This window comes from Galleria mellonella, unplaced genomic scaffold (genome assembly GCF_026898425.1).
Source record: "Galleria mellonella isolate WM207_F2 unplaced genomic scaffold, CSIRO_AGI_GalMel_v1 utg146, whole genome shotgun sequence".
NCBI classification, from domain to species: domain Eukaryota; kingdom Metazoa; phylum Arthropoda; class Insecta; order Lepidoptera; family Pyralidae; genus Galleria; species Galleria mellonella.
The window spans coordinates 1994188-2017110 of NW_026441999.1; the positions used below are offsets into that span (position 1 = coordinate 1994188).

The window sequence follows — 22923 nt, forward strand, 5'->3', positions numbered from 1 at the left end:
GAAAGTGTATCCAGTGTATTAAATTCTCCATCAAAATGTGGCGAGTTAATTGTCGATATAGGCAATTTAGGTTATATTGTATTTCATTAATATAATAAAATTGTAACTACATGATATTCAAGAAAAAAATATATGAGGTGTCTTAATAAGACCAATGATTCCAAAATAATACTTTTTAAACAAATTTATCTGTCTATTGTATTTTGTTCCCAGCATCATGCAAATCTACAGCACTGAATTGTTTTTTTTTTCACAGTTATATTCCTTGAGGTCTAACTTAAAAACTGTTGTATGTTTCATCTTAATGAGCCATCTGTCAAGTCATTACCACAAATGGTTTATTTATTAGCTTTCCTACATATGAAATCCATACGTACTAAGTAGCAAGAAAGTATATTGAATAACGTTTATAAATTAAAGCGAAAAACTATTTATCTTTATGCCAGGTCACTTTTTACAATATTCTAGTTTTTTTTTGTTTTTTTTTTTTATATACAACTTAGAATGGCAAACAAGCTGACGGCCCACCTGATTGAAAATGGTAACCGTCGCCGTGTGCGCCACCTACCCTTTGTTTTTTTAATGTCCTTTACCCAAATATTGTCTGGAAGAGATTGCTTAATAATAAGGCCGCTTTCTGTACGATTTACCATCAAAATTAACTGTATTCATTGTTTTTTTAAAAGGTGCATTAAAATGTATATAAATAAATAAAATACTAAAACAACTAAAAGAATGTTAATAAAATAAAACTTAGTTTAATTCAATTTGTAATTTGTTTTAATAGCATTTTAATTGTAACTTACAATTCCGTGGAACTTCGTAACTAAATAATATTACTAAATACAAAATTCCATATCTAACTCTGTACGTGACTTGTCGTGTGTTAAACGTTGGCTAGCTACTGGCGAGGGTCCCGTACCCTTGGGACCCAAGCGGGTTGTGGTCACAGTATTAGCTGTTAGCAATTCGCGAGACAATGTAGCGTGAAGTGATGTATTTTACACCACGCTCCCCGCAACATGAGGGAAATGAACCGTTTTTTATTGAAATACCTTACTATTTGTAGACTCGCCCGGCTTCGCGCGGTTATTTTATATTAACTTTAATAGACAAATTTTTATTACTTTTTTATTAATGCAATTTAGGTACAGGTACCAGAGGGAGACTTTGTACAAAAGTCGATTGCATGGGTACCTCTGTCCCATTCGTGTTTCAACCGTGAAGCAGTTGTGTTTTCATAGCTGTGTTTCGGTTTGAAGGGTGGGATATGGCGTGAATTTACAGGGTACAGAGGAATAACATCTGAGTCCTCAGGAATGGCAACGCATGGGGGGTATCATGGGCGAAACAGTATACTCTGTTATGTCCATGACACTGCTCATGTTTATAGGCGACGGTTACCACTTTTCATCAGGTGGGCCGTCAGCTTGATTACCATTCTGAATTGTATAAAAAAAAAAGATTTTTTAAATAATATATAATTTTGTAAATATTTGAGTTAGCTTTACTCATGTTTTATTTTGTTGTCATTCGGAGATGCCCGAATACTGTTTGCGACACAGCTGTGAACCGTGCTCATGAATAAGGGCTCCTATTAAGTTCGAAACTAGTCGGGCCAGTTATTTTGATTTAAAAACCAATAAGGCCAGTGGAACCCATTCCGAATAATTCTTTTCACCTTCCTTTCCCCTTGCTCGTATTGTCTTTCATAATTAATATTATAATATTCTATCTATTCTATTATAATGATATCCCACTGCTGGGCAAAGGTCTCCTTTTTTTATACAACTTAGAATGGCAAACAAGCTGACAGTCCACCTGATGGAAAGTGGTAACCGTCGACTATAGACATGAGCAGTATCACGGACATAATAGAGTATACTGTTTCACCCATGATACCCCCTATGCGATGTCATTCCTGAGGACTCAGGTATTTATTCCTCTGTACCCTATAAATTCACTGCCATATCCCACCATTCAAACCGAAACACAGCCATGCAAACACAACTGCTTCACGGTAAATACACGAATAGGACAGAGATGTCCAAGCAAACGACTTTTGTACAAAGTCTCCCTCTGGTCATGAAATTGAATAGACATGTACTATTTGGATTGGAGAAGGACATACATAGGCTGCTTTATCCTAGTTCATCACCATAATACGCGGTCGCAGTTGCAGATAAAATATCATCATCATCATCTCAGCCATCATCAGCCACTGCTGGACATAAACCTCCTCCATATAATAATATAAGGAACGGTCTTAAACCACCTGCACTGAATCCCTGCAATGTATATATGAATATGGGTAAAATATAGTTACTAGTAATAATAAGGTATCCAAAGGTTGCCTGGAAGAGATCACTCTTAGCGATAAAGTCGCCCTTTTTTTTATACAACTTAGAGTGACAAACAAACTGACGGCTTGATGGAAAGTGGTAACTATCGCCTATAAACATGAGCAGTACCATAGACATAACAGAGTATACTGTTTCGTCCATGATACCCCATAGTTGTTTTCTCACTGTGATCATTTCTTGTAATTGTTTGTATCTATAATAAGTTTACTATTGTAATCTTTTGAAGGAAACAATAAAGAGATAAACCATAGTACGCTTGTATATAGACCCGTCCCAAATGTGAAAGCAATTGACAAGCGTTGGCTTGCGTCTTCCGTCGCACTCAATTATGAGTCCCCCCTCAACAGAATTATACAGACAAAGGGTCCCATAGCCTGTTAAATGCTAATCCAAAGGGAATAACTATCTGTGGAAATGAAGAAATCTTCGTTGACTATGAAAAATGATATCTCTTCGGTTAACAATAAAAGACGGGTTGCAGAATTTGCAAGCAGTGTTTTTAATTGTATTTTGTTTTCATAATTTCGGTTAAAACTTTTAGTGAAATGTTATTTTACTAGAATTTTTTTGGAGTAAAATTAAATGAGCGTGGAGAAATTTGGGCAATTTTTTTTACAATCTTGGTATTTGTATATCGTGTAGCATCATATGAATTTAGTAAAATTTATTAACAAAGGTGACGAGGTTAAGAAAGAAGGGTAGCTAGCTACTTTGCGCAAAAGATAAATTTAGCAATTCAAAGAGGTAATGCTGCCAGTATCTTGGGTACGCTGCCTCGGTGTGGTGCGTTGTGAGATTACTTATAATTAGTAACAGTATTTAAGGAATTGTATATTAACTTTAATTTATTGATGTACTGTAATTGTTAATAATCATATTGAGAAATGAAACAAAAAGAAGGGCGTATTTTCATGATTCGCTTAATGGTTATATAGTAAAACGTAGTTAAAACCTACATAAATTTTTGATTAGGCGTTTTTATAGTGGTTTTTATATTTTATCATATTATACGATTTTACCGTCATTATAATCATCATCTTCATATCAGACTGTCCACTGCTGAACATAAGATTCTCCCTTGGAAATCTTACCAGTAGTTACCATGCTTGGCAAGCGGGTTTGTAGGTACAGAAACAGGTGTGTAGGTACTATTTGCCTGTAAAGGCTTTTACATCGCATTTAGTACCGATTGTGTATTTAAAATATGTGTAAACAACGCAAAAGTTTAAAATTAACTACAGCTGAGTTATTTTCCCGAAAGTTGAATTTACAAAAACAATGTGAATAAATACAATAATAACTGGCATAATGATTTCCAGAAGGAACTGCGTGGAGGTAGACCTGATAGGGTATATTGCTGGCAATGGGGCTGTTAGAACCCATTACTAACAATACCTTTCCCCCCTTCTAATCCAATCACTGGTTTTTGCGCGGAAGAGTAACCAAAACCTATCCATCCATTCGTTCTTACAAACTTTGGAATTTATAATATTGTAAGTGTGAGTAGAATAGTGTGAAAATTAAGAGATGTCTTTAAAGAGTTATACCATTTTCAGCTACCTTCGTTTCTACATGTACATTATCGGCACAATACCACAAATTTTATATAGATAAAAATTTCAAGATGTCTGGTTCAAGAATTGAGTCAAGTCTGATTTAAAATATCTGCTGTAGTAAAATTTTCCTAATCTAGTATCAAAATCCGTATTAAAACTCCATTCAGAGTCCAATTTTTATTTTTGACTTTTATTTCATGCGTGCAGACACATAAATCACTGGAGGGAACTCAGGCCTGCGTTAACATATATCAAACTGGGAGCCAACACGCCCTCTGACAAATAAGTCTTGGTCTCGGCTCGAATGGCAACTGCAAATATATATCTACCTATATATGTACTGTTGTAGAATGAGATACACTGACAATCTTTATCCTTGTTGCTATTATACATTTAAAGATGAATTAGGTTGTTTTATCTATCATTATTATCTGTTAGTCTTATTTAATAATAATAACAATAATATACTTTATTATTCAGACTACAATTTGGTCCATTTTGTTAGTAACAATTTTCTTACAAACTATGTTAGTAAAAAAGAAAAGCAGATTAATTTAATTAAAGCAATTCACTGAGATGTGAACCAGCCGACTAGATCAGCATCTGAATGAAATGTCCAATTATAGACGAGTTATATTTCTCGCCTATTACTTTCAGAAAGCTGTTGGTGCTTGTCCTAACCCTGTGTAGCAGGGGGGGAAAGGGATTGTTAGTAATGGAGACTGAGAGTCCTATTGCTAGCAATATACCCAACCAGGTCGACCTCCTCGCGGTTCTCACTGGAAACTATCTTGGTTAATTCCTGATGAATTCATCATGATAGGCTAACTGGCCTATTTTCATTCTCATCTATCACCCTTCACTGGTGCTCCGCCAGTGTATCCTGTTAGCGCAGGCGGGGTTACCATACCATTTTCACCCATCAAAAAAAAAACCCTGTGTAGCAATGATGCAGTTCTCTTTCTCCTTATAGCGTAGTAATCATCTACGCGAGATTGAGCAAACATGCTAGAAGCGCTACAAAAGCGACGTAGCCCCAACAGCACTCTAAAACTACTATTTAGTTTTATCTATTGATTTAAACAAGAAGGTTCTCCGTTCAGTTGTATTTTTTTTATGTTTATTACCTCATAACTTCGTCACTTGTAAAACGATTTGGATTTATTTTTATCTAAAAGGATCTTTCTGTAATACTTACAGATAGGTTCTATAATTTTTTTTTAAAAATCGGTCCACTAGTTTAATTTCTAAATCAAAATAAATAATTGAAGTCGTTTTTTACTGTGGAACCACAATCTTAATCTTAGCTTTTTGTATTTTAACCAATTAACCAATCAACAAATTGAGCATACATGTATTGTTTGAAATGTAAATATGCATAATGCATAGATTTCTTCAAATCATGATCACGCAGAAGAAATCGAAAGTAAAAACTAGTTAATATTTTGCTATGAAGAAAACAGCTATTTCAACTTGGTATTTTAATATATAAAGTACAATATACATAGGAATAGACTAATTGTCAAAACAAAGATTATTTAGAACTAAATTCCTTATCGTGTTCATATTTCTTCTAATATTATTTCTATGTATTTAACACGCGTTTTCGCATTTTAAATTCAAATATTTCAAATTTTATTTTTATATATTAATCATTTCGTCGCCTGATTTTTTTTTTCTATACAACTTAGAATGGCAAACAAGCTGACGGTCCACCTGATGAAAAGTGGTAACCGTCGCCTATAGACATGAGCAGTACCATGGACATAACAGAGTATACTGTTTCGCCCATGATACCCCCATGCGTTGCCATTCCTGAGGACTCAGGTGTTATTCCTCTGTACCCAGTAAATTCACGCCATATCCCACCCTTCAAACCGAAACACAGCCATGCAAACACAGCTGCTTCATAGTTGAAACACGAATAGGACAGAGGTACCCAAGCAATCGACTTTTGTACAAAGTACTCTCTGGTACTGATCTGATATGATGCATTGACCCATTTTATTGGTTTTAAAATAAGACTGGTGAAATCACTCTTCTTATTTAACAGTTTCCTCTTGACGGTGCATCTAATTCAAGCATTCTCTTCCAGCCAACTCTATTCCACAGACCATATCCTAGACCTCCCTATACGACAAGATACCTAGTGTTTCCTTTATCTATCCCATGTAGGTATTCCTCGATCTTCCCCTTCCTCTTTTGCCCTCTATTTTTCCTTCTACTGTGCTCTTTATAAAATTGTTATGTCGTATAAGGTGGCCCAGAATTTTGCCTCTTCTATTCTCTTTTATTTCTATTGAAATCAGAATTATTTTGTGAAACGTAACCTAGTTGTTGTCTTTAAAAGTTAATAGTTATAGTAACCTATTTATTGACAACGCGCACGTGACTTCCACAAAAACCTTATGCTTTTATAAAAAAAAAAACTCTAGTAAACCAACGAAAATCTTACTAATGACAGGGAACAACAGAAAAATTCCATCGCAAATTGTCTCCACTGAGTTTAACAAGAAAAAAAAAAGCAACTTTGTACAACTTTTAAAGCCAAGAGTTACGGCGTTCATTTCGTAAAAAAATCAAGCATTACAAATTTATCGCTTTACTTTTTTCGATTTTTATTGTTTTTTCCCGCCTCTCGTTTGGAAAGTTTGAAACGTTTGGAGTTCCACTCGATAATACTTCAAGGTCGAGATGTCGTTAGCGTTCCGATTATTAATCTTGGAATGTCTACTGACCTGAATCTTTGGCTGAAATAACAAGTGCTTCCTCGAAAATTACAATAATTGCTTTATTTTCTGTTTTCCCGTTTGCAATTTTTTTTATATAATAATAATAACAATACTTTCTTATTCAGACTACAATTTGGTCCATTTTATCAGTAACGATTTCCTTACAAACTATGTTAGTAAAAACAAAAGTGATATTGAAGTATTTATGAGTGATAATTAAAAATTGTGTGCCACAAAATTTACCGACTTCAATCCTGACAAACAGTTATTTTGATTATACCTAAACTAATACCAGGGGGGAAAGGGATTGTTAGTAATGGAGACTGAGAAACCTATTGCTAGCAATATACCCAACCAGGTTGACCTCCTCGCGGTTCCCCCTGGAAACTATCATGGTTAATTCCTGATGAATTCATCATGATGGGCTAATTGGCCTGTTTTTTTATTCTCATCTATCACCCTTCACTGGTGCTCCGCCAGCGTATCCCCTTAGCACAGGCGGGGTTATTATACTACGACGTTACATTTTCAACCCATTAAAAAAAACAAACTAATACCAGCTACCAGTCGAGGCTTATATTAAGCAGTGGACAGTTAAAACCAGGGCAAGCCTAAGCATAAGTGGGTTTACCATTCTATTTTTACCCATAAAAAAGTTTAAAGTAATAAACTCTACCTGTCCTTACTTTGTTTATTTACAATTTACATTACTCGTATATTATTTTCCAGTCAACATCTTTAATTTTCCTGAACAACATGTCTATTTTTTTTTACATGTTTTTTTTTAACGTAAAAAAACCTACTTAATAGATATAAAAAATATAACTTAAACTTCTTTATAGAATACACGAGTGAGTTCGATCTGTAAACAACGATTTTCTTATGTGCCTAATGTTATATATTTTTCTCTTTTCTATTTATTTTTACAAAGCTTACCTTTACAGAGAAATAGAATTCTTATATACTTAAACCGTTCAATTAAGTAACCGTAACATGTAAGGATACAGCTACAGGTGGATAAAATATAGTTACAATATCTATATATTGACCTAATAACGACTTCGTGAAATATCTGTTATCCAATATTTAATGTCGAAATGATGAACCCATAAGTTTATCCTTTCAGATAAAATAGAAATTGTCTAAATAGGTTTAGAACTGACGGAATTATAAACTAACAAACATAAAAAAATGACAGACAGGCCTGACAGATATATATGTATGTAAAAAAATATATTAAACTCAATTCAGAATTGACGATGTAATCGAATAACATATTTATAATTAAGTGTATAGACGTTAATTTTTAATCTTTTTAAAAAAAAATACAATAATAAATTTGCTATGCAACTGGCCAGTTAGAGTACATTTTATATTTTTCGTGCGGCAACACTCGCTTCGCCCTTCTCGTTTTCGAATTTATCGTGGCAACATGTGCCAAAAAGTACTCTCATTAATAAATTAAAAATTATCAGCTTTTATCGAATTTATATAACATATAATATAATATTAAATTCTTGATAATATACACGAATGAATTTAAGATTGCGTTTCACAAAAAAAAATCGATTGTTATCATATAGTTCTACAATTGTAGAACTATATGATAACAATCGATTTTTTTTTTTGTGAAACTGAATTCAGTTCTATCAAAATACATACAGCCAAACGAAAGAGACTTTAAAGGTAATAAAAATAACTTGTTTTGCCACAACTAAAGTCGGTTTTAATTGTGGCAAAACCAGTTATTTTGATTTATAAAACTAAACAACTGAACCGATTTTGGTAAAATTTCTATGAAACCAATCTGTAAGTATATCCATTAAGATAAAAGAAAATCCATATTGGTTTACAACTGACTTGAGGTAACAAATAACAAAAAAAATACAACCGATTTAAGACCCTCTTTTTGAAGTCCATAGAAAATAGTATTTTTTTATGCAACTTAGAATGACAAACAAGCTGAAGGCCCACCTGATGGAAAGTGGTAACCGTCGCCTATAGACGTGAGCAGTACCATGCACATAACAGAGTATACTGTTCCGCCCATGATACCCCCCATGCGCTGCCATTCCTGAGGACTCAGGTGTTATTCCTCTGTACCCTGTAAATTCACGCCATATCCCACCCTTCGAACCGAAACACAGCCATGCAAACACAACTGCTTCACGGTTGAAACACGAATGGGACAGAGGTACCCAAGCAATCGACTTTTGTACAAAGTCTTCCTCTGGAAAAAATGTATTGTCTCTCTGGTGTAAATGTAGTATGGAATTGTCAACATCTTTTTGGTAATCGTTTAAAAAAAATCATTTCCCTTTCAAATTGACATCTCATCTCTTAGTACCCGTAGGGACATGCGCCTGACAAACTGCCCCCTAAAGTCGTAAAGCTATTCTCCATCAATTGTTATGGTCGCATAAAAGTCAGGGGTTGACTTTCACAATTAGCTTGATAACTCTGTTTCCTGCTTCGAATCCCTTTATTGGAATCCAGTGATAAAATTACACTAGAAATTAAGATTGTTTTCCACAAAAAAAAACGATTTCTAGCAAAACCTACTTAAACTACTGAATCGTTTTTTTTTTTTACAACACAGGGGGCATACGAGCATGCGGCTCACCTGATGGTAAGTGACTACCGCCGCCCATGATCACCCACAACACCAACGGCATTGTAGGTGTGCTGCCGGCCTTTTGAAAGGGAATATACTCTTTTCTTAAAACTTATGTTGTCGTATCGGTTCGGAAATACTGCTGCTGGAAGTTTATTCCAAAGAGGGGTTGTGCGTGGAAGAAAGTGCAAATTTTGATAAAATTTCTTGCCCGTTCTTCACATCTGAAATTGCATTCTGAACTGGGCGGTAGATTAAAAAAAATGACTATTTAAAAACTGCTTATTATTAAGTTTACTTCAATAAAAAATATGTTTATTTATTATTTATTTACTAAATTAAATATATCTTTCGTACATTAATTTTCTTATCGATCAATCTGAGACTCCGATTCGAATCGATCCAACATATTCATATTTTCACTTATAATCGTAAACCGTATACTAGTGAGTCTTCAGCAGTCGAGTTTGAATCGAATAATATCCGATTCGATCAGAAATCTCATCCAAACTTACACAATGATATTTCACAAGTAATTTCAAAGTTTTCTCAGGTAAGGTAAATACATAAAGAACTTTAATGCCCCCATGATATATTAGCATCCTAACAAAACTCTTGAAAACTATTTGCTTGGCCCTACGCATTTATATACAAACCAGACAGCTTGAATCAACTCGTGGCCCGCGTTTGAATATTTCTGACGTCCTTAGTTTTATTATAAATGTGAAAGTAATTTTTTTAATGGGTGAAGATGAATTAGTATGCACTGGCGAGGCACTAGTGAAGGATGACATGTAAGGATGAGAGCAGGTCAGTTAACCCATCGTGACGAATTCCATAAGAATTAATCAAAACAGTTTCCAGGGGAAACTGAGTGGAGGTCGACCTGATAGGGTATATTGTTAGCAATGGAATCGTTAGATCACCATTAATAATAATCCTTTCCTCCTGTAAAAGTGACTTTGCTAGTTTCCTCTTAGCGTCTTAACGACTTAATTAAACACTATGAAATTTGGTTTACAAAGGAGTCGCCTATATCCTTGTCATATGGAATGTACAAGGGTATAGACTACTTTTTATCCCAGTTTTGTAACTTGTACGCAACAAAAAATTAAAAATATTTAATACAGCATATTGTTTATGGATTAATTGGCCTAATTATGAATTCCCAAATTCTCTTATGAAAACTGTATTGGCCTATGTGTAAAATCGAGTACGAGTATCATCTGTATTGTGTTACAAAGAACTGTTTATTTACCTTAATAAATAAAATAATGAATAGGCCACTTCTTCCATTCTCGTAGGTGTCGTAAGAAGCGACTAAGGGAACTTAATGGTCTAGGGATAGGCAGCAGCGTCCTTCTTAAAACACCACCAAAGCCTAACTACAATTGCCAATTCACATACCAAATTCAGCAACTACTAGAAAAACACCCTCTTAAAAGGAAAACCTACGTTCAGCAGTGAACAATATCCGGCTGATAAGACGATAATGAAATAAAATAAAATAAATTTCGCAAGCGACCCCTGAACTAAAATACTTGAGAAGAGCTGTGATATTCAAATAACCAGTGGATATTGGATGTGACCAAGGAAACCCCGGATTTATTAACGTTTACACACGCGTCGGGACGGACGTGCGTCGAATGAAAAAATACCCATCAATGTCGGTACAAAATGAATCCTGACACTTCAGTGTTCATTATGAGATTTCATTTCCTCGCTGTGACAGAGTAAGAATACAATATATAATACAATATCGCTACTTCTTTTCGTTCTTTACTTGGGTACTTTTGTCCCACTCGTGGTTTCGTGAAACAGGATAAGAATAATGGATGATAATTGAATGGTAACTTCGCCTGTGCTTATGATATACGCTTGCGGGGCACCAATGAGGAATGATAAGTGTGAATGAAAAGGCAGATCATTTAGCACATCGTAATGAATTCATTTGGAATAGGACACGATGATTTCCAAAGGGAACCACGGGAAGGTCGACCTGATAGGGTGTATTGCTAGCAATGGGACTACTAGTCCCCATTATTAACAATCCCTTTTCCCCCCGCATAATTGTATTTCGATTTGAAAGATGGGATATTGCAGTGAAGTTACAGGGTACCAAAGCATAACATAGAATTTAGAAATGACAACATATGAGGGGGAGACAGTATATACTGTGATATCCAAGGTGCTGTGTTTATGTATAGGCAACGGATATGATTTCCGTAAACGAAATCCCAGAATGTCGGCCTTAACTAATATTATGAATACGAAAGGGTGTAACATTCCATATTCATCCATTAAAAAGAATTATCTTCGCTTATGGAAAGAAACCTGTGAATATTTTTTATCCAAACTCACGTAGAAAGAACTGTAATATATTTTATGTTGTCACTCTAGTTTTCATCAGCGAGTCAATATTTGCTACATTACTAACTCCAACTCCTGGTTTTGCTCATATAAAAAAGGAAATAAATTATTCTATGTATATGTTAATTTAGGATATAATCTAGATATGTATATAAAATTTCATTCATATCTGTTCAGCCGTTTAAGCGTTATAGAGCAACAAAAATCTTGTTTTTTTTATACAACTTAGAATGGCAAACGAGCTGACGGCCCACCTGATGGAGAGTGGTAACCGTCGCCTATAGACATGAGCAGTAACAGGGACATAACAGAGTATACTGTTCCGCCTACCGAATGTACCCAAATCCCTTCAAGGATTCTTAAAAAAGATCTTTCGAATTTTAATTGTATAGTAAAAAAAAAAAAAAATATTAACGAAACATTATTATTACACAGAAAATAATATCTTTCACAAAATAACAAGTTTTACTAAGAGTATCTAAGGGTAGACAGACATAACAAAATATAATGAAATCATCTTTATACCAAACACATAATGTCGAAAATCCCACCCATTGTTAGAACACAAAGGTACTGAGGTACAGTCGGATAACGATGTTATTACTAATGTAATGAAAGGTCAAGTACAGGCGGTAACAAAAGTAATACGGCCGTGTTTCGCTCTGAACATTATTACCAGGGCATAAAGTTGAATATTCAATAAAATGTCTTAGAAAAGATGCTGCCTGTGTAAATAAAAATAATAAAATGTACATACATATACCTACACAAGTATATCCATGGAGAATTTTATATGTATGTCTGGCTGTGTATTTGTCATATAGGATTTTTGCCTCACTCCGCGTGTTCTACCGCTTGTACAAAGGACTGTGCTTAGAGGAATTGTCACATTCAATTATGCCTACGGCCACTATCTACTATCGTAGTTCGCCACCGACAGGGAGTTCACTCCCTGGATGGTCGCGTATAGCGCAGTGTTAGGGATGCTTCCTCTTACTTACGCTCAGGTTATCGAATGAGCTCCTTCTTGAGGTTTTTCCTGATATTGTTAGCAATGACGCAGTTAACCTTATAAGTAACAATCGCTTTCCCCCCAATAGTCCCATTGCTAGCACCATACTCACCTTCCACGCAGTTCCCCCTAGAAACCATAGTGGTAAATTTTTCAATTCACCACGATGGCTTCACTGACCTGCTTTCAATTTCACAAACAATTGCTCCCAGCAATAAGACCGCCTTACTGTACTTATACAACTGTATCGTTACATTTGTTAATTGTCTTGCTTATATCCTATAATGTATAATGCAAATAAAGTATACTCATTCATTGAGTTATTCATCAGTCATTGGTACCCCGCCAGTGTATACCGATAGCGCAGGCGGGGTCACCACTATCATCCATTAAAAAAAACATACATACATACATATCTGTCATGCCTGTCTCCCATTAGGGTAGGCAGAAACAATGAAATGCCAAATGCTTCGATTCAAACAAACCTCTTTCGCTTCTTCCACATTCATCAATCTTTTCATAAAGGCTCGCCGGTCACGGGTAGTTTTAATTTGGCCCTTCTTCAGCACGTCGCCTATTTGGTCAAAAAAAAACTGCCATTGCCAATCCGCCTGCCAAGCGTGGCAACCACTGGCAAAATCCTCAAGAAGGAAGCCTATATTCAGCAATGGACATTAGCTGATATCATCATTATTATCATAAAAATTCTACCATAAATTTCGTTTTTATGTGAAGCTCACCAGAGAGGACACTGTAATACCCCAAAATGTAATACCTTACAATGTAATACCCCAAAATGTAATATTTTAAAATGTAATACCCTAAAATGCAGCCATTACAATTAGATGATTAATTTTGCTCGGAGTTCTCGTTTAAATTCGAATTAAAATTTAATTCATTTGGACTTGCAGCTGACACGTTTACTGATGAAAATGGTAATTCGTCATTTCGTCATTTTATGAATATAAATGCTTATGTTTTTTTTTTTTAACTTACAATATAACTAGGTAGCCAGTGACTTTGTTTGGATGATTTAGAATAATAAGTATATATGTATATAAGTTTGTTATGGCCTTTTTGTAATTTTTTTTAAGTTCATACCATCATCATCACCATATTGAGGGGCTTTACCAGTAGTTGCCATATTTGTTAGGTGGATTAACAACCGCAGTTAGGCTTTGGAGATATTTTAAGAGGACCACTTCCCTTAGTCGCCTCTTACGACACCTACGGGAAAGGAAGGGGTGGTACACTCTATATTGGAACCACACGGCAATCCATACCATACGAGCTTTCATTTATACCAGTAATTAGCTTTTACCCGCGACTTCGTTCGTATGTTTGCAACATGATAACTGACTATAAAAAAAACATGACCTATGTCTTTCTCTGCTCTCTATTTTGATTGTTTAAGTCGTTAAAGTACTAAAAAGTAACAAATTCATTTTCATATTTACCCCGTACCTTCCGCAGTTCTTAGCTTGTATGTATTTGTTTATTTTTTTATTTAAGAGCTGCGCTCTTGTCGGTGGAGCTGTTGCCACTCACTACGATTTTCAGCGAGTCTCTTCACCTCTTGATACGACACGATACAAACTTTTTCCTTGATCTGCCTGAAGTCTTATGCCTATGTACTATGCCTTGGTCTCCCCCTTCCCCTACTTTCTTCTATCTTACCTTCTATTATAATGTTCATATGTTCGTTGTGTCGTATCAAGTGTCCCAAAATTTTCTCCCTTCTGACCTTAACAATTTTTACGATTTGTCTCTTTTCCTTAACTCTATGTATTTGAGTATATTAAAAATATCAAATCCGTACATTTCTATTTATTTTCATAGTTAGGTATCGATTAAATATAATAAAATAAATAAATAATACATAACAAAGTACCTAAAAGAGGCATTGATTACGTTGCTAACTTGTTATTTTTTTTACTTCACAACCTTACTTGAGGATCCCCCGGGAGGTCATGACCCACAGTTTGAAAAACACAGCAATAATATATTATAATTTGAAACCTTATTAACTAGAACAAAGCACTCCAATGTCATTATTCGAATTTCTCCAACTGAACACAAATGAAGTAGTTGAAATTAGGGTAATTAAATTCTCGAAATCAAAGTGACTACATTAGACGTATACTTGAGAATGGACGTCTTTGGAATTAGTAATATAATTTTATTTAATCATAATAAATACTAATTCATGAATTACATTAATTAAAAAAAAAAGATATTCAATTTGATTAAATGAAATACTTGTGAAGATTGTTCGATTATATAAGTTTTAAAAAGACAAATATTTGATTGAAAGAAATCCTAAAAGCAGCTAAGGACTTATTTGGTTTATTGAGAACCCAATGAACAATCAAATCAAGGTGTTATCAATCGATGATAATTGAAACTTAAGACAGATTATAAAAAACTAGCTACTAGCCTCGACTTCGACCAGGTTTACTAACTTTGAAGAACTCCCCCCTCTCTTATGTCTCACTCGCACAACAAAATACAACGAAAGACGAATTATCCAAATAGTGCAGCCGTTCTAAAGTGATGCGCTCACATATACACAGATACATTTGGTAATAAATTTTTATTTATATGATGTACCTAATTTTCAAATGACTCCAGAAAGAAGCAATCTCAATTCGGTTTCATTATTTTTTTGCTTTTTACCTCATCTCCGTTAGATGTGAACCGATTTGAAAAATTCCTTTTTATTTGAAAGTGTATAAGTAAGCAAGTATATACAGCAATCTACTTGCTTACTTATACACTTACTCCCGTAGAAATTTTATCAATATCGGATCTCTAGTTTAATTTTCAAATCGAAATAACTGGATGAAACAATTGAAGTCGGTTTTTTTCTGAAATATAATTCATAATTATTATAATAATATATAATATAATAATAAATTTATTTCTTTATACAAAGGCAGTTAGTTACATTACAGGGTTTGGTAGCTCCTGTTAAGCAAAGATTGCTTGTGTCCTAACACAAGCAATCTTTAATTTTTTTTTTAATCTTTCTCCTAAGAAACCGCTCTTTCATAACATTAATTAAATTTCATAATCAACAATTACAATGTACTTTTTTTTTTAATCAGCATTAATCATTTTCTTTGTTTTACTTTTATACAATAATACAAAAAAATTTACATATCATAAAAAAAGTGTCTATTTATGATAAAAATTATTTGTAGGTAATATTAGTTAGTATTATGTTAATAATTATTATTTATATTAATTATTACTATTAATATTTTATAATTTTATATTTCGTTCCATAACTTTAACATTAACACAACGTTTAACTGCAAAATAGTGACACGAATGTAACACGACAAGACTGCTACACAAATGTATTAAAACGAAAATATTTCAATTACAATTTGGAGTCATTTCTCTGCAAACAGATTTCGTTTCTCAAAATGCTTTATTTTTACCACTACACAAAAAAATCATGGCAAAAAATATAAGACAAGCGAATAAAACTTGTGGATGAAAAAAGAATAAAATTGAATTACATAATTTAAAACTGTGTTCTATAAAAAATAAAATCAATATTTTATTACAAAACCTGATTACATTTTCAATAAATTAAAGAAAACTCTAGCAGAGTTAAGCTCGCCTTTGTACTTTTCATTACTTCGGTATTATTCTTAAAACTAGTGTGTACAATAAAGAATTAAATAAATAAATAAATTCTAATAAAAAAGATTTTTAAATCCTGACGAATTCGTCACGATGGACGAACTAAACTGCTTTCATCCTCACCTATCATCACTTACTCGCACCACGCCGGCGTAAACAAATATCGTAGGCGAGGTTACAATTCCATTTATGTCTATTAAAAAAAAACCTACCCTATCTAAGATTTCAGCCGTAACCACTATGTACACTACCATTTCAATAATAACTTACGCTTTTCATGAAATGAAATAGCAAAGTCTGAAAGCTTTATTTCCAACGACGAGTTGTGTAAATAACCAGACAGATTTCAATTTTTGTGTAATTAATATGATATTTTAAATTGCTGTTCATTTATTTAATGTAAATCGAAATTTTTGCATGAAAAACCTATTTAAAAACGAGCAATTATTTGTAAAAGTAATTAAATATAATCTAACATCTAAATTGATATTAATGCATGGGAGACTTTGTACAAAAGTCGATTGCTTGGGTACCTCTGTCCCATTCGTGTTTCAACCATAAAGCAACTGTGTTTGCATGGCTGTGTTTCGGTTTGAAGGGTGGGATATGGCGTAAATTTACTGGGTATAGAGGAATAACACCTGAGTCCTCAGGAATGGCAACGCATGGGGGGTATCATGGGCGAAACAGTATTCTCTGTTATGTCCATGGTACTGCTCATGTCTATAGGCGACGGTTACCACTTTCCATCAGGTGGGCCGTCAGCTTGTTTGCCATTCTAAGTTGTATAAAAAAAATGTATATTAACTAGCTATCAATTAAATTTTGCTACACCTAAACAAGGTTCATGTACTTACTCTACATAAGAACGTTTTTAAGAATTTTACAGACAAATTTATAATATATACACTAAAAAATAAATAACAGAAAAAAAAACAAAAAATATTTAAGAATAAAACATGTTGTATGAAAGAGATTGCTTAGCAATAAGGGCGCCTTTTGTATCACTTCTCGTTAATATTTACTGTACTTATTGTTTTTTTTTTTTTACTTAATGCAATAAAGTGTAAAATAAATAAATATGTACACATAATAATATACTTAACTGTGTAATTCCCGGTATAGAATAGGCCACCTTTTCCTTTCCCGTGGGTGTCGTAAGAAGCGAATAAGAGCTTATGGTCGAGGGATGGGTAGCAGCGTTCCTCTTAAAACATCATTAAAGACTAACTGCGGTTGCCAAACCGCCTGCCAAGGGTGGCAACTACTGCCAAAACATGTCATGGAGGAGACTGTCGTTTCCCCGTTTTGTTCTTGGCAAAATACCCTAATATCGGGGTGAACGCCACTAAAGAAAAAGAAAAAAAAACTTAGCGATCTGTCACAGATTCTCAGTGTTCTTTTTTTAAATAAAATACAAATCATTGTTAAAAAATATGTCTTTATGTATGTATGCACGTTGTAGATGTCTTTTTGTCGTACATTTTCTAGAAACTACAGCATGGGGCTTTAAAAAGACGTAGGTATTATGGTTTCTTCAGAGTCAGTGACACCGTGATATTGAAAGCCTGGTATTGAAAGCAATTTATTGACAGCAAACCATTCCCGCGCTAAATCCATTAGAAAATAATCGGCGCTAACCATAGATTAATAAAAAAAATCAAAATGTATAATCATAGACTATAAAACAGGACTGAAAACACGCTCTTATTATTTTTAATCTATGTAAAAATATGACCGTTTATTTCTAACCAGCCAGTAATGTTCGTTGCTAAATGTGCCGAAATTGTCTTACACAGAAATAATAGTATAATAATAATAGAACTGTAAAATAAAAATAGGAACGTTTATACATGGAATTTCTTATTTACCATAAGTATTCGAATCCACTATCCTTATTACATTATCCTAATTTCTTTTTTTTTATTTTAAGAAATTTCAAACCGTAATAAATATAACCTCATGGGATTGTGAATCTTAAGTTATATAAATTCTATAATCCTTACTAATATTATAAATATGAAAGTGAGTATGTTTGTTGAATACTTTTTAGAGCGTTAACGACTTAACTAATAGAATACTATGAAATTCGGCACATACGTACTATACAGAATGGTGAAGGATATAAGGTACTTTATATCCGGTTATGCGAACAAAGCCGCGAGTAAATGTCAGTTAAATAATTACAATTACGAATCATAGATACTGTATTGTATCTTCTATTAGTTTTGTTCACATTTTAACATCTATGTAATAATGTTTTTGTTCAGCCTTTGTTTAGCTACTTAAAAAAAAGCGGTTTTCAATTCGTATGATTATTTTTGGGACACACCAAGTGTAACATTTTAAAGTCGCCAATTGTGACCCGATTTTCGTAATGCTTTTTGCAGAGCGTTTCCTTCCCTTATTTTTCTATTTGGATATATTTTAAAGCTGCTATTTTCCTTTATGGAGGAAAATGAGAGATTGTTACGACTCAAAACCTATAACTATGTAAGTAAAACACGCAATCCGATGCTCTAAATTCAACAAAACATCTCGTCGTTTATCAATATGTATGTGCATAAATGAAATAGTGTTTTGCAAATTAAAAATGTACTCTTTTCAAAATAAATTTTATGTAAGAACACCAAATCAATATTTAGTCGGAATCAAATATGAACCTATTCCTCCAAAATCACTATCAAATATATGCAGATGCGATATCTATTCTATCCATATCTATGGTTTACATCTAAAGTTTTTATATCATAATCCGTTCTCCCATTCAGACATTATTACACTCTTCCGTCGTTGCAATAAAAACATTATGGACAATAAACGATGCAAGCTCGAGATAAATTTAGATCGTCCTCTCTATTCGGTGCATCTATTATCCTTGTGAATCTGGATCTTGTATCTTCAAATTTAGAGCTTAAAATTGAATAACAGGACAAAGTCCCCCAAAATAGAAGGCATTTATTTTAGTATCAACATTTTAATGAAAACTATCAACATGTATATATACATACACAAAGATGTAGTTACTACAATGTATAAATCAAAAAGGAATTTCATAAAAGAACCGGTATTAGTAATTCACGAAATCAAACCAATTAAACACAGATATTTCACTATTATCAAAAACTACAATAAAACACTTGTATTAGTAATTAAAAAAAATCACTCACCGGTGACGAATCACGGAGTGCTGGCAACACTGAATCACTCGCGACACGTCCGCACTCGCCAAAGGCAAAAACGACACTGACGAAAACCCCGCCCCTCTGCACCCCCACTTGTCAGCCACCCTCGCGCATCCTCCCTCCCTACTACCCTCCCGTACAAAGGGGATGAACTAGGTTCGTAATCAGAACCATTTGGTCTATGATTGCCGTGTCGAAGTTTTCCAAATTAGATTTGAAAAAAGAGGGTGGAAGCGGTATGCAAGGGTTACGGGCTTACGAATGCTTTGTAATTAAGGTCTTGTTAGGCACCATTATTTCGAGAAAGGAATAAGTTTGTGACTGTAATCAGATATTCTCCTTTCTGGACGCCAACCTTTGTGTTAAAACTATAAGAATAGTAATAAGATTTTGTTTCAGAAAAGAAAAAGGAATGTTTTTAGTCCAGACCCAATTAGTGTGAAGTATATGGGACCGATAGCCAAGTAATACTACTTGGCTATCGGTCCTTCACACTATTCCACGTCAATATGACGAAAAAATACTTATTCGTCATATTGACGTCAATTTTCAGTCATTGACCGTAAAATGATTTAAAACTGACGTCCTATTTGAGTCGAAGACGTCACCTTGCTACCTGGGTATGGGAGTATACAGTTTTGATTGAATTTAAAGGGTACATTAGACTTTTTTCACAATTAACGAAGATATCGCGTAACATATGCACCAAAAATGCATATTTAACTAGCTTTTAGCACGCTACTTCGTATAAGTGGATTTTAGAAATAGGAAAATCCAATGAATAACACTACTTCTAGACGGTATTTCGTGATAAAATATATACCAGATTTTAAGTTAGAACTTCAGGAACTCAACTAATATAAACTACATCCAATTTGATGCAGTCGTTTTTGTGTCTATACAAACATATAGACAGACGAAATTTCTAAAAGTTATAATTTTGGTTTCTGTTTCTCTAAAGATCCCTTATTATTATTTTATTAATGACCTCCATGCACAAATATTGTATAATTACAAATTCATTACAGATATAAAAGATTAGTAAGATTTATACATTCCTCCATTATGAAGTCGGTTAAAAACCGATAGTAAATTTTTATAAAAAAAATTACGTAACCAACAACCTTCTAATTTTTTTAAATATAGTTAATTTTTACTACAATTTTCTTACGTCCTTACTATAATATTATATATATGAAAGTTAGTTTGTCTGTTTATTACCTTTTGTCGATTTAAAGAACCAATCGCTACAAAATTTAGTAAATTGATACAATTTGAAATGGTCAACGACACAGACTACTCTATAAAGGGGTCAGTGAACTTATCCACGAAGGTGGCAAACAAGCATACAGCCGGTCTGATGATAAATGGTCACTGTAGCCGATAAAAATCGAGTACAATTTATAATACAAATTCACAGGAGAGAAGGGATTGTTAGTAATCAGGATTAGTAGTACCATTGCTCACAATATACCCTGACAGGTCGACCTCCTCGTGGTTCTTACTGGAAACCATCGGGGGGAAAGGGGTTGTTAGCAATGGAGTTTGACAGCCCCATTGCTAGCAATATGCCCTATCAGGTCGACCTCTACGTGGTTCCCCCAGGAAACCATCGTGAACAATTCTTATTGAATTCGTCACGATGGGCTAACTGACCTGCTTCATCCTCACCTATCATCCTTCACTGGTGCCCCGCCGGTGTATACCGATAGCGCGGGTAGAGTTACCATTCCATTATCACCCATAAAAAAAAACTTGAAACCATCGTGTTTGATTTATTGTTACATTCGTCACGTTCACCAACTGACCTGCTTCATCCTCACCTACCATACCTCACTGGTGCCCCGCCGGTGTGTACCGATGGTGCGGGTGGGGTTACCATTTCATTATCATATAAAAAAAAATACAAATTCACACGAAGAAGATTTAAACAGTTTGGCTATTTTGTTATTATGGCTAAGCACATGTAAAGAGACGCTCCATCTCAATGTCACTATAGTATATACCGGCTAACTAAATGTATAGTGCCACCCTCAAGTTTTGCGACTGGTCACCCAAGAATTTCCCAATTGTTTCCTACGCTATCCCCAATGGCGGACCGCTGAATATATGGTGGGCATAATTGGGTGGAAATCGCCGAAATAAATTCTCTAGAAGAGACATTTTTTTATCTATATCACAGGGGGTAAATGAGCAATCCTTCTCCCCTGATGGTAAGTGACTAGTGGCATCCATAAGCACCTGCAATATAGGAGGTATTGGATGTGTATTGCTGGCTTTTTAAAAAGAAATATGCTCTTTTCTTGGAGGTTATGATGTCGTATCGTTACTGGAAGTTGAGAGATAAGAGAAATATTAAAAAAAAAATACATAAAGCCAAGTACAATTTTCCCTTTTGTGCGTGTGCCATAACAATACAAAATGGTCGCAGCTCAGTTTATTGCTTCGCCCTCAAAAGAAAGCACTGATATTCTGTTGCGACCAAAGGGAATAGGGTAACAATAAAATAATACAACCAGATTATCTATATAGTAAAATTATTATTACAAATAAGTCTATGTATATATATATTTTTTTTTATTGGATGAAAATGGTATGGTAACCCCGCCTGCGCTAATGGGATACGCTGGCGGGGCACCAGTGAAGGGTGATCGATGAGGATGAAAACAGGCCAATTAGCCCATCATGATGAATTTATCAGGAATTAATCATGATAGTTTCCGGGGGGAACCGCGAGGAGATCGACCTGGTTGGATATATTGTTAGCAATGGGATTCTTCGTCTCCATTACTAACAATCCCTTTTCTCCCCCCAGTCTATGTATATTAGATATATATACATATAAATATGGTATGTTTATCCATTCAACGATCAAAATGTCTTAGTTAAAGTACGGAGTTATTTCACTATGCTGAATTTCAGGTGGGTGGGAATTTCCTGCAAGTATCGAATGTTATTGTAATTGTATTTTTTATATCATCATCACCATATCAGCCTCTAACTATTCACTGCTGAATATAAGCCTCCCTGGGGTTTTACCAGTAGTTGCCACGCCTGGTAAGCGGATTGGCAACCGCAGTTAGGTTTTGGAGATGTTTTGAAAAGGATGCTGCTGCCTATCACTCGCCCTCCCTTAGTCGCCTCTTACGACACACATGGGATAGGAAGGGGTGGTCCATTTTATACCGGGACCACACGGCTATTTTTTTATAAATGTTTCATTAATTATGACTGTATCGTGTATTATGCCATTCTACGTTCACTGCTGAACATAAGGCTGCCCTATAGACTGCCATAAAAAATGGTCCTGAACCACCTGCATCCATTGACACCCGGCATGACTGTATGCTTCTAAATTAAATAAATCATTTTTTTTTATAGAATGCAAATCCAGAGGGAGACTTTGTACAAAAGTCGATTGCTTGGGTACCTCTGTC

The 22923-nt window shown here is 34.4% G+C and overlaps 1 protein-coding gene across 2 annotated transcripts in view; it reads right to left on the reverse strand.

The window, feature by feature from the left end:
- The window catches only part of LOC113518657 (uncharacterized), a 117987-nt gene extending 98431 nt beyond the window's left edge, over positions 1-19556 (reverse strand). For both annotated transcript variants that reach the window (XM_052891969.1, XM_052891968.1), the window contains exon 1: positions 19472-19556. The gene's annotated coding sequence lies outside the window, so the exon portion shown is untranslated. The remainder of the gene's footprint in view (positions 1-19471) is intronic.
- Between the last annotated feature and the right edge of the window lie 3367 nt (positions 19557-22923).